At 30.8% G+C, this 15,319-nt stretch overlaps 1 protein-coding gene across 1 annotated transcript in view; it reads right to left on the bottom strand.

Moving 5' to 3' along the window:
* Positions 1–15,319, bottom strand: part of ptpn11b (protein tyrosine phosphatase non-receptor type 11b) — a 263,988-nt gene that overhangs the window by 196,934 nt on the left and 51,735 nt on the right. The window lies entirely within an intron of this gene.

Raw genomic sequence — 15,319 nt, 5'->3', positions numbered from 1 at the left:
CTAGCACGAAACTGTCTAATTTCATCTCAAAAAAGAGATTTTTTAGTCCAGATTTCTTTTGTAAAAAAATGTTCTCTTGCTTTTTGTCTGTAGTAATGCTTTGAAAAGTGCAATATCTGTGTGATTATCTCTTATGTGCTAGAAAGCTGTCTTTAAAAGGGACTTCCTCTTTAATTGAAGCCTTACATTTGTCCCATCATGCTTATGCCACATTTAATTTTTCTCTTCTATGAATGGATTACAGGGTTTTCATTTTAATGCTCCCCTTTGAGCAGTGTGTGATTTATGCCATAATTTGCAAGCAGATGTGACTTGCCAAAACCCAATCACACCCTTCATGATGCCAAGCAAAATATGTTTTACCTTTTCTTCCCTAGAAAATACAGAATAGAAATGACAAGCAGCTTGGGAGTCATTATGCAATAGCAAACAGAGCACAATCTCACAAAATCTGTCATGCACCAGTTTACTTATGCCACAAAACTGTGAATGTGATAAGTAAAGCGCACTTGCTGATGTGATTATGGACTGTCTGGTTACATTAAAGTTTCTACAAATAAAACCCCTAACCGGAGTACTGAGTGTGTGTGGTAATCTTGTTTGTTTACATTTTTTTCTCTCATCACAAAGTTTAAGTCAAACTCAGGGCTATTTTCCCAAAGATATTGGGATATACTATTTCTGTTTTGGTATGGACTCCATAGCTTGAAAGAATCCAGTCAGCCAGCTGCCATTTGGATTTTGATGAGCGTCGATTCAGATGGATAAGGTACGGGTGTTTAGAGGCTATAAAGGACAAAGAAAGACCTGTGTTAGACAGGTTATTAATAAGTTATTTTAACGAAGAATTCTTTTTTTTTTAAAGGGAACTCTAAAGTCAAAAATTCATTATAACACATTGACGACTTCCTCACATAAGAAGAAATCCATGAGAGGTTTGCTGATGTTTTAGGACGTTTGCTAACCCTATTACTTTTTTTTTTTTCTTACTTTTTCGGACATGCTTCACAATGACTTTTTTATGACTTATTTTCGACATGCTATTATATGACTTTTTTTCGACATGCTATACTATGACTTATTTAACATGCTATTCCATGGCTTTTTTTATGACTATTTTCAACATGTTATAGTATGACTTTTTCAGATTTTTTTTACCATGCTATAATATGACTTGTTTGACATGCTTTGCCATGACTCTTTTATGACTTAATTCAACATGCTATTCACTGGCTTTTTTATGATTTATTTTCATGTGATATACTATGACTTTCTTCACATGCTATACTATGACTATGCTCATGACTTCTTCCGCCATGCTATATGGCTTTTTTATGATTTATTTTTTTATGCTATACTATGACTTATTTCCGACATGCTATTATATGACTTTTTTATTTCGACATGCTATACTATGATTCTTTCCATGGCTTTTTTATGACTATTTTCAACATGCTATACTATGGCTTTTTTATGAATTTATTCGACATGCTATACTATGACTTATTTTACATGCTATTCTATGTATTTTTATGACTTAACTCGTCATGCTATACTCTGGCTTTTTCAGATTTTTTTACCATGATATGACTTTTTTTCGACTTTTTCCGACATGCTTCACAATGACTTTTTTATGATTTGTTTTGACATGCTATACTGTTACTTTTTTATGATTTTTTTGGGACATGCTATACATGCCTAGGACAAGCACAGACTTGTATCATTCATCCTGCTGAGAAAGTGATTGGCTGCAATCTGCCGTCATTCCACGACTTGTTCGCTTCCAGGACCCTGAGGCGGGCAGGGGAGATTGCAGATCTCCCTTCCTTTCTGGCAGGAGGCTGCAGTCCATCAGGATCAAGACCTCACGCCACAAAAACTGTTTCTTCCTGTCTGCAGTCTGGTTCATCATAAAGCCATGGACCACCACTGCCTCAGACATTTACATTCCCAGGACAATTTGATGATTATCAATTTCACAGTTATACACCCCTGCACGTATTTTCTTTTCTTTATTAATATACTGTACACGTGACACTTAACACTTGAAACTATAATAATGTACTTGTTTTAACTTAATCTAATTTGATTATTTGTTCAGCATTTTTTTCAGCATATTTTAATTTTAAATATTTTTTGCATATTTCTATTTTTTTACTAAACTTATGACTGATTTAGTTTGCTTTTTGATGACTTTATTCAATGCAATCACCTAGGCTTTTTTCAAAGGATAAATAATATGACTTTTTTAGACATATACATACTTTTTTTCGACATGCTTACTATGACTTATTTTAACATGCTATTCCATGGCTTTTTTATGACTTTTTCAACATGCTATAAGTATCTTTTTTATAACACATTTTCCTCAGCTATAATATGACTTTTTTTTTTAACATTTGCTATACTATGACTTTTTTATGACTTTTTCAACATGCTATACAATGACTTTTTTATGACTTTTTTCAAACATGCTATTATATGACTTTTTTCGACATGCTATACTATGACTTATTTTCGACATGCTATTCTATGACTTTTTTGACATGCTATTACTATGACTTACATTGCTATACTATGACTTTTTTATGACTTTTTTACGACATGCTATACTATGACTTTTTTACATGCTATTCCATGACTTTTTTATGACTATTTTTCAACATGTTATAGTATGACTTTTTCAGATTTTTTTACCATGCTATAATATGACTTTTTGACATTTTGCCATGACATGCTTTGCTATTCACTGGCCATTTTATGACATGTGATATACTATGACTTAATTCAACATGCTATTCACTGGCTTTTCTATGATTTATTTTCATGTGATATACTATGACTATTTTCAACATGCTATACTATGACTTTTTTCATGACTTTTTTGCTATACTATGACTTATTTTACATGCTATTCTATGTATTTTTATGACTTAACTCGTCATGCTATACTCTGGCTTTTTCAGATTTTTTTACCATGCTATAATATGACTTTTTTTCGACTTTTTCCGACATGCTTCACAATGACTTTTTTATGATTTGTTTTGACATGCTATACTGTTACTTTTTTATGATTTTTTTGGGACATGCTATACATGCCTAGGACAAGCACAGACTTGTATCATTCATCCTGCTGAGAAAGTGATTGGCTGCAATCTGCCGTCATTCCACGACTTGTTCGCTTCCAGGACCCTGAGGCGGGCAGGGAAGATTGCAGATCTCCTTCCTTTCTGGCAGGAGGCTGCAGTCCATCAGGATCAAGACCTCACGCCACAAAAACTGTTTCTTCCTGTCTGCAGTCTGGTTCATCATAAAGCCATGGACCACCACTGCCTCAGACATTTACATTCCCAGGACAATTTGATGATTATCAATTTCACAGTTATACACCCCTGCACGTATTTTCTTTTCTTTATTAATATACTGTACACGTGACACTTAACACTTGAAACTATAATAATGTACTTGTTTTAACTTAATCTAATTTGATTATTTGTTCAGCATATTTTATTGTATATTTTCATATTTCTATTTTTAAATTATGACTGTTGTTTGCTGTTATGCACCAATCAATCACCTAGCCTTGTATGTGTAACATACTTGGCAATAAACAACTTCTGATTCTGATCTGATTCTAAGGTTTTTTTCAACATGCTATACTATGACTTTTTTATGACTATTTTTGCTATGCTATAACTATGACTTTTTTTATGCTATACTATGACTTATTTTACATGCTATTCCATGGCTTTTTTCAGATTTCTTTATGACTTTTTCAACATGCTATTATATGACTTTTTTACATGACTTTTTTAACATGCTATTCCATGGCTTTTTTATGACTATTTGCTATACTATGACTTTTTTTTGATTTCATGCTATACTATGGCTTTTTTATGAATTTTTCGACATGCTATAATATGTCTTTTTTATGACTATTTTCAACATGCTATTATATGACTTTTTTTCGACATGCTATACTATGGCTTTTTTATGAATTTATTCGACATGCTATACTATGACTTATTTTACATGCTATTCTATGGCTTTTTATGACTTATCGTCATGCTATACTCTGGCTTTTTCTGATTTCTTTACCATGCTATAATATGACTTTTTTTCGACATGCAATTATATGACCTTTTTCGACATGCTATACTATGACTTTTTTAACATGCTATTCCATGGCTTTTTTTGACTTTTTCAACATGCTATACTATGACTTATTTTACATGCTATTCTATGGCTTTTTTCATGATTTTTTTACATGCTATACTATGACTTGATTTTTTCGACATGCTATTCCATGACTTTTTTATGACTATTCCATTTTTTTAACATGTTATAACATATGATTTTTTTTAGATTTTTTTTACCATGCTATAATATGACTTGTTTGACATGCTTTGCCATGACTCTTTTATGACTTAATTCAACATGCTATTCACTGGCTTTTTTATGATTTATTTTCATGTGATATACTATGACTTTTTTGACATGTTATACCATGGCTTTTTTGATGACTTTATTCGACATGCTATACTATGACCTTTTTCATGACTTTATTCGACATGCTATTCTATGGCTTTTTTTTCAACGTGCTATACTATGACTTCTTCGACATGCTATAGTATGGCTTTTTTATGACTTTTTTCAACATGCTATTCTATGACTTTTCTTTCAACATGCTATACTTTGGCTTTTTTATGAATTTATTCGACATTCTATAATATGTCTTTTTTATGACTTTTTTCGACATGCTATACTATGACTTTTTTTCATGCTATTTGACTTCATTTTACATGCTATTCTTTGATGACTTTTTTATGACTATTTTCAACATGCTATACTATGACTTTTTTATACTTTTTTAACATCTACATGACTATACATGCTATTTTTATGACTTTTTTGCGACATGCTATTCCTATGACTTTTTTATGACATGCTATTCTGATCTGATTCTATGGCTTTTTTTAACATGATACTTTTTTCAACATGCTATAGTATGACTTTTTTATGACTTTTTTCAACATGCTATACTATGACTTTTTTGACATGCTATACTATGACTTTTTTTCGACATGCTATACTATGACTTATTTTACATGCTATTCCATGGCTTTTTTCATGATTTTTTTACATGCTATACTATGACTTTTTTCGACATGCTATACTATGACTTTTTTACATGCTATTCCATGGCTTTTTTATGACTATTTTCAACATGCTATACTATGACTTTTTTATGAATTTATTCACATGCTATACTCCGTGGCTTTTTTATGACTTTGTTTTGACATGCTATACTATGACTTTTTTATGACATGCTATTATATGACTTTTTTCGACATGCTATACTATGGCTTTTTTCAGATTTTTTTACCATGCTATTATATGACTTTTTTTCGACATGCTATACTATGACTTTTTTTTTTTTCGACATGCTATACTATGACTTTTTTTTACATGACATGCTATACTATGACTATTTTCAACATGTTATAGTATGACTTTTTTTTTTTACCATGCTATAATATGACTTTTTTCGACATGCTTTCTTTTATGACTTAATTCAACATGCTATTCATGGCTTTTTTATGATTTATTTTCATGTGATATACTATGACTTTTTTTACATGCTATTCTATGGCTTTTTTATGAATTTATTCGACATTCTATAATATGTCTTTTTTATAACTTTTTTCGACATGCTATACTATGACTTTTTTTCGACATGCTATACTATGGCTTTTTTATGACTTTTTTCGACATGCTATACTATGACTTATTTTACATGCTATTCCATGGCTTTTTTCAGACTTTTTTACCATGCTGCTATATATGACTTTTTTCGACATGCTATACTATGACTTTTTCACATGCTATAGTATGACTTTTTTAGATTTTTTTACCATGCTATAATATGACTTGTTTGACATGCTTTGCCATGACTCTTTTATGACTTAATTCAACATGCTATTCACTGGCTTTTTTATGATTTATTTTCATGTGATATACTATGACTTTCTTTGACATGTTATACCATGGCTTTTTTGATGACTTTATTCGACATGCTATACTATGACTTTTTTATGACTTTATTCGACATGCTATTCTATGACTTTTTTTCAACGTGCTATACTATGACTTTTTTCGCCATGCTATAGTATGGGTTTTTTATGACTTTTTTCAAACGCTGTTCTTTGGCTTTTCTTTCAACATGCTATACCTTGGCTTTTTTATGAATTTATTCGACATTCTATAATATGTCTTTTTTATGACTTTTTTTCGACATTATTTTGACTTTTTTATGACAACATGCTATACTATGACTTTTTTATGACTTTTTCAACATGACATGCTATACTATGGCTTTTTTATGAATTTTTTCGACATGCTATACTATGACTTATTTTACATGCTATTCTATGGCTTTTTTCATGACTTTTTCGTCATGCTATACTAGCTGGCTTTTTATGATTTCTTTACCATGCTATACTATGACTTTTTTTTTACATGCTATTATATGACTTTTTTTTTGACATGCTATACTATGACTTTTTTATGACTTTTTTTCGACATGCTATACTATGACTTATTTTACATGCTATTCCATGGCTTTTTTATGACTATTTTCAACATGTTATAGTATGACTTTTTTAGATTTTTTTTACCATGCTATAATATGACATGCTTTGCCATGACTCTTTTATGACTTAATTCAACATGCTATTCACTGGCTTTTTTATGATTTATTTTCATGTGATATACTATGACTTTATTTGACATGCTATACTATGGCTTTTTTATGACTTTTTTCACATGCTATACTATGACTTTTTCATGACTTTATTCGACATGCTATAATATGGCTTTTTTATGAATTTATTCGACATGCTATAATATGTCTTTTTTATGACTTTTTCACATGCTATTATATGACTTTTTTTTTTCAACATGCTATAATATGTCTTTTTTATGACTTTTTTCGACATGCTATACTATGACTTATTTTACATGCTATTCTATGGCTTTTTATGACTTAACTCGTCATGCTATACTCTGGCTTTTTCTGATTTTTTTACCATGCTATAATATGACTTTTTTTCGACACAATGACTTTTTTATGATTTGTTTTGACATGCTATACTGTTACTTTTTTATGATTTTTTGGGACATGCTATACATGCCTAGGACAAGCACAGACTTGTATCATTCATCCTGCTGAGAAAGTGATTGGCTGCAATCTGCCGTCATTCCACGACTTGTTCGCTTCCAGGACCCTGAGGCGGGCAGGGGAGATTGCAGATCTCCCTTCCTTTCTGGCAGGAGGCTGCAGTCCATCAGGATCAAGACCTCACGCCACAAAAACTGTTTCTTCCTGTCTGCAGTCTGGTTCATCATAAAGCCATGGACCACCACTGCCTCAGACATTTACATTCCCAGGACAATTTGATGATTATCAATTTCACAGTTGTACACCCCTGCACGTATTTTCTTTTCTTTATTAATATACTGTACACGTGACACTTAACACTTGAAACTATAATAATGTACTTGTTTTAACTTAATCTAATTTGATTATTTGTTCAGCATATTTTATTGTATATTTTCATATTTCTATTTTTAAATTATGACTGTTGTTTGCTGTTATGCACCAATCAATCACCTAGCCTTGTATGTGTAACATACTTGGCAATAAACAACTTCTGATTCTGATCTGATTCTAAGGTTTTTTTTAACATGTTGTACTATGACTTTTTTATGACTTTTTTCGACATGCTATACTATGACTTATTTTACATGCTATTCCATGGCTTTTTTATGACTATTTTCAACATGTTATAGTATGACTTTTTTAGATTTTTTTTACCATGCTATAATATGACTTGTTTGACATGCTTTGCCATGACTCTTTTATGACTTAATTCAACATGCTATTGACTTATTTTCATGCTATTTTTTTTTCATGATTTATTTTCATGCTATACTATGACTTTTTTTGACATGTTATACCATGCTTACTTGACTTTTTTCATGACTTTATTCGACATGCTATTCTATGACCTTTTTCATGACTTTATTCGACATGCTATTCTATGGCTTTTTTTTCAACGTGCTATACTATGACTTTTTCCGCCATGCTATAGTATGGCTTTTTTATGACTTTTTTCAAATGCTGTTCTTTGGCTTTTCTTTCAACATGCTATACTTTGGCTTTTTTATGAATTTATTCGACATTCTATAATATGTCTTTTTTATAACTTTTTTCGACATGCTATATATGACTTTTTTTTTTTTCAACATGCTATACTATGACTTTTTTATGATTCTATTTTTCGACATGTTATACCATGGCTTTTTTATGAATTTATTCGACATGCTATACTATGACTTATTTTACATGCTATTCTATGGCTTTTTATGACTTAACTCGTCATGCTATACTATGGCTTTTTCTGATTTCTTTACCATGCTATACTATGACTTTTTTTCGACATGCAATTATATGGCCTTTTTCGACATGCTATACTATGACTTTTTTAACATGCTATTCCATGGCTTTTTTTGACCATTTTCAACATGCTATAGTATGACTTTTTTATTTTTTACATGCTATTATATGACTTTTTTTCGACATGCTATACTATGACTTTTTTTCGACATGCTATACTATGACTTATTTTACATGCTATTCCATGGCTTTTTTATGACTATTTTCAACATGTTATAGTATGACTTTTTTAGATTTTTTTTACCATGCTATAATATGACTTGTTTGACATGCTTTGCCATGACTCTTTTATGACTTAATTCAACATGCTATTCACTGGCTTTTTTATGATTTATTTTCATGTGATATACTATGACTTTATTTGCTATACTATGACTTTTTTGCTATTTTTCAACATGCTATACTATGACTTTTTTATGACATTTTTTCGACATGCTATACTATGACTTGCTATTCTATGACTTTTTTTTTATGCTATACTATGGCTTTTTTATGACTTTTTTCGACATGCTATACTATGACTTATTTTCGACATGCTATACTATGACTTTTTTATGACATTTTTTCGACATGCTATACTATGACTTATTTTACATGCTATTCTATGGCTTTTTTCAGATTTTTTTACCATGCTATAATATGACTTTTTTTCGACATGCTATTATATGACTTTTTTCGACATGCTATACTATGACTTTTTTCGACATGCTATACTATGACTTTTTTTCGACATGCTATAGTATGACTTATTTTACATGCTATTCCATGGCTTTTTTATGACTATTTTCAACATGTTATAGTATGACTTTTTTAGATTTTTTTTACCATGCTATAATATGACTTGTTTGACATGCTTTGCCATGACTCTTTTATGACTTAATTCAACATGCTATTCACTGGCTTTTTTATGATTTATTTTCATGTGATATACTATGACTTTATTCGACATGTTATACCATGGCTTTTTTGATGACTTTATTCGACATGCTATTCTATGACCTTTTTTTGACTTTATTCGACATGCTATACTATGACCTTTTTCATGACTTTATTCGACATTCTATAATATGGCTTTTTTATGACTATTTTCAACATGCTATAGTATGACTTTTTTTCGACATGCTATACTATGGCTTTTTTATGAATTCATTCGACATGCTATACTATGACTTATTTTACATGCTATTCCATGGCTTTTTTCAGATTTTTTTACCATGCTATTATATGACTTTTTTTCGACATGCTATACTATGACTTATTTTACATGCAATTCCATGGCTTTTTTATGACTATTTTCAACATGCTATAGTATGGCTTTTTTATGAATTTATTCGACATGCTATAATATGTCTTTTTTATGACTTTTTCACATGCTATTTTATGGCTTTTTTTTTTCAACATGCTATACTATGGCTTATTTTACATGCTATTCTATGGCTTTTTATGACTTAACTCGTCATGCTATACTCTGGCTTTTTCTGATTTCTTTACCATGCTATAATATGACTTTTTTCGACTTTTTCGGACATGCTTCACAATGACTTTTTTATGATTTGTTTTGACATGCTATACTGTTACTTTTTTTATGATTTTTTTGGGACATGCTATACATGCCTAGGACAAGCGCAGACTTGTATCATTCATCCTGCTGAGAAAGTGATTGGCTGCAATCTGCCGTCATTCCACGACTTGTTCGCTTCCAGGACAGGCGGGCAGGGAAGATTGCAGATCTCCCTTCCTTTCTGGCAGGAGGCTGCAGTCCATCAGGATCAAGACCTCACGCCACAAAAACTGTTTCTTCCTGTCTGCAGTCTGGTTCATCATAAAGCCATGGACCCCCACTGCCTCAGACATTTACATTCCCAGGACAATTTGATGATTATCAATTTCACAGTTATACACCCCTGCACGTATTTTCTTTTCTTTATTAATATACTGTACACTTGACACTTAACACTTGAAACTATAATCATATACTTGTTTTAACTTAATCTAATTTGATTATTTGTTCAGCATATTTTATTGTATATTTTCATATTTCTATTTTTAAATTATGACTGTTGTTTGCTGTTATGCACCAATCAATCACCTAGCCTTGTATGTGTAACATACTTGGCAATAAACAACTTCTGATTCTGATCTGATTCTAAGGTTTTTTTTAACATGTTGTACTATGACTTATTTTACATGCAATTCCATGGCTTTTTTATGACTTTTTTTTGACATGCTATACTATGACTTTTTTATGACATTTTTTCGACATGCTATACTATGACTTATTTTACATGCTATTCACTGGCTTTTTTATGATTTATTTTCATGTGATATACTATGACTTTCTTTGACATGTTATACCATGGCTTTTTTGATGACTTTATTCGACATGCTATACTATGACCTTTTTTATGACTTTTTTTCGACATGCTATACTATGACTTTTTTATGACATTTTTTCGACATGCTATACTATGACTTATTTTACATGCTATTCCATGGCTTTTTTCAGATTTTTTTACCATGCTATACTATGACTTTTTTTTCGACATGCTATAATATGACTTTTTTATGACATTTTTTCGACATGCTATTATATGACTTATTTTCGACATGCTATTATATGACTTTTTTTCGACATGCTATACTATGACTTATTTTACATGCTATTCCATGGCTTTTTTATGACTATTTTCAACATGTTATAGTATGACTTTTTTAGATTTTTTTTACCATGCTATAATATGACTTGTTTGACATGCTTTGCCATGACTCTTTTATGACTTAATTCAACATGCTATTCACTGGCTTTTTTATGATTTATTTTCATGTGATATACTATGACTTTATTCGACATGTTATACCATGGCTTTTTCATGACTTTATTCGACATGCTATACTATGACCTTTTTTATGACTTTTTTTTGACATGCTATAGTATGACTTTTTTTCGACATGCTATACTATGACTTTTTTATGACTTTTTTTCGACATGCTATACTATGACTTATTTTACATGCAATTCCATGGCTTTTTTTTATGACTTTTTCGACATGCTATACTATGACTTTTTCATGACTTTATTTTGCTATTCTATGACTTTTTTATGAATTTATTCGACATGCTATACTATGACTTATTTTACATGCTATTCCATGGCTTTTTTCAGATTTTTTTACCATGCTATAATATGACTTTTTTTCGACATGCTATACTATGACTTTTTTATGACTTTTTTTCGACATGCTATACTATGACTTATTTTACATGCTATTCCATGGCTTTTTTATGACTATTTTCAACATGCTATAATATGTCTTTTTTATGACTTTTTCACATGCTATTCCGTGGCTTTTTTTTTTCGACATGCTATACTATGACTTATTTTACATGCTATTCTATGGCTTTTTATGACTTAACTCGTCATGCTATACTCTGGCTTTTTCTGATTTCTTTACCATGCTATAATATGACTTTTTTTCGACTTTTTCCGACATGCTTCACAATGACTTTTTTATGATTTGTTTTGACATGCTATACTGTTACTTTTTTATGATTTTTTGGGACATGCTATACATGCCTAGGACAAGCGCAGACTTGTATCATTCATCCTGCTGAGAAAGTGATTGGCTGCAATCTGCCGTCATTCCACGACTTGTTCGCTTCCAGGACCCTGAGGCGGGCAGGGAAGATTGCAGATCTCCCTTCCTTTCTGGCAGGAGGCTGCAGTCCATCAGGATCAAGACCTCACGCCACAAAAACTGTTTCTTCCTGTCTGCAGTCTGGTTCATCATAAAGCCATGGACCCCCACTGCCTCAGACATTTACATTCCCAGGACAATTTGATGATTATCAATTTCACAGTTATACACCCCTGCACGTATTTTCTTTTCTTTATTAATATACTGTACACTTGACACTTAACACTTGAAACTATAATAATATACTTGTTTTAACATGTGTGAGGAACATGATTATTGTCGTGTTTGTGTAGGTCATTCCAGATGTGTTTGTTCACCACCTTATTTGCCTCTATGAAGGTTTATTCTCTGGTGGGCCCACTGCCCAACAGACCTGTAGTATTTTATGTAAATTATGTAATATAAAATAAGTCATAGTATACTATGACTTATTTTACATGCTATTCCATGGCTTTTTTCAGATTTGTTTACCATACTATAATATGACTTTTTTTCGACATTTTATACTATGACTTTTTTATGACATTTTTTCGACATGCTATACTATGACTTTTTTTCGACATGCTATACTATGACTTTTTTATGACTTTTTTCAACATGCTATACTATGACTTATTTTACATGCTATTCCATGGCTTTTTTATGACTATTTTCAACATGTTATAGTATGACTTTTTTAGATTTTTTTACCATGCTATAATATGACTTGTTTGACATGCTTTGCCATGACTCTTTTATGACTTAATTCAACATGCTATTCACTGGCTTTTTTATGATTTATTTTCATGTGATATACTATGACTTTCTTTGACATGTTATACTATGACCTTTTTCATGACTTTATTCAACATGCTATTCTATGGCTTTTTTTTCAACGTGCTATACTATGACTTTTTTATGACTATTTTCAACATGCTATAATATGACTTTTTTATGACTATTTTCGACATGCTATACCATGACTTTTTTTCGACATGCTATTATATGACTTTTTTATGACATAATATACTATGACTTTTTATGACTATTTTCAACATGCTATAGTATGACTTTTTTTCGACATGCTATTATATGACTTTTTTATGACATTTTTTCGACATGCTATACTATGACTTATTTTACATGCTATTCAATGGCTTTTTTCAGATTTTTTTGCCAGGCTATAATATGACTTTTTTTCGACATGCTATTCAATTCAATTCAATTCAGTTTATTTTGTATAGCCCAGAATCACAAATTACAAATTTGCCTCAGAGGGCTTTACAATCTGTGCACATGACATCCTCTGTCCTTCCCTCACATGGCACAGGAAAAACTCCCCTAAAAAACCCCTTTAACAGGGAGAAAAAGGAAGAAACCTCTGGGAGAACGACAGAGGAGGGATCCTTCTCCCAGGATGGACAGAATGCAATAGATGTCATGTGTACAGAATGAGCAGCATAACAGTTCTTAAGCAGCATAACAGTTCTTATGCTATACTATGACTTTTTTCGACATGCTATACTATGACTTTTTTTCGACATGCTATACTATGACTTTTTTAACATGCTATTCCATGGCTTTTTTATGACTATTTTCAACATGTTATAGTATGACTTTTTTAGATTTTTTTTACCATGCTATAATATGACTTGTTTGACATGCTTTGCCATGACTCTTTTATGACTTAATTCAACATGCTATTCACTGGCTTTTTTATGATTTATTTTCATGTGATATACTATGACTTTCTTTGACATGTTATACCATGGCTTTTTTGATGACTTTATTCGACATCTATACTATGACCTTTTTCATGACTTCTTCCGACATGCTATAGTATGGCTTTTTTATGACTTTTTTCAAATGCTGTTCTTTGGCTTTTCTTTTCAACATGCTATACTTTTTATGAATTTATTCGACATTCTATAATATGACTTTTTTATGACTTTTCTTCGACATGCTATACTATGACTTATTTTACATGCAATTCCATGGCTTTTTTATGACTTTTTTCGACATGCTATACTATGACTTTTTTTCGACATGCTATACTATGGCTTTTTTATGAATTTATTCGACATGCTATAATATGTCTTTTTTATGAATTTTTCACATGCTATTCTATGGCTTTTTATGACTTAACTCGTCATGCTATACTCTGGCTTTTTTAGATGTCTTTACCATGCTATAATATGACTTTTTTTCGACATGCTATACTATGACTTTTTTAACATGCTATTCCATGGCTTTTTTATGACTATTTTCAACATGTTATAGTATGACCTTTTTAGATTTTTTTTACCCTATAATATGACTTGTTTGACATGCTTTGCCATGACTCTTTTATGACTTAATTCAACATGCTATTCACTGGCTTTTTTATGATTTATTTTCATGTGATATACTATGACTTTCTTTGACATGCTATACTATGACTTATTTTACATGCTATTCCATGGCTTTTTTCAGATTTTTTTACCATACTATAATATGACTTTTTTTTTTTCACATGCTATTATATGACTTTTTTTCGACATGCTATACTATGACTTCTTTTTATGACATGTTATACTATGACTTTTTTATGACATTTTTTCGATATGCTATTATATGACTTTTTTCGACATGCTATACTATGACTTTCTTTGACATGTTATACCATGGCTTTTTTGACTATTTTCAACATGCTATAATATGACTTTTTTTCGACATGCTATACTATGACCTTTTTCATGACTTTATTCGACATGCTATACTATGACTTTTTTCACATGCTATTCCATGGCTTTTTTTGACTATTTTCAACATGCTAATATGACTTTTTTTTCGACATGCTATTATATGACTTTTTTATGGCTTATTTTCGACATGCTATGCTATGACTTTTTTAACATGCTATTCCATGGCTTTTTTATGACTATTTTCAACATGCTGTAGTATGACTTTTTTTCGACATGCTATACTATGACTTATTTTACATGCTATTCCATGGCTTTTTTATGACTTTTTTACCATGCTATAATATGACTTTTTTTCGACATGCTATACTATGACTTTTTTTTGACTATTTTCGACATGCTATACTATGACTTATTTTCGACATGCTATAATATGACTTTTTTAT

Source organism: Anoplopoma fimbria, chromosome 12 (assembly GCF_027596085.1).
Source record: "Anoplopoma fimbria isolate UVic2021 breed Golden Eagle Sablefish chromosome 12, Afim_UVic_2022, whole genome shotgun sequence".
NCBI classification, from domain to species: Eukaryota; Metazoa; Chordata; class Actinopteri; order Perciformes; family Anoplopomatidae; genus Anoplopoma; species Anoplopoma fimbria.
The sequence above is the reverse complement of the archived record's forward strand: the minus strand, read 5'-3'. Positions and strand labels throughout refer to the sequence as shown.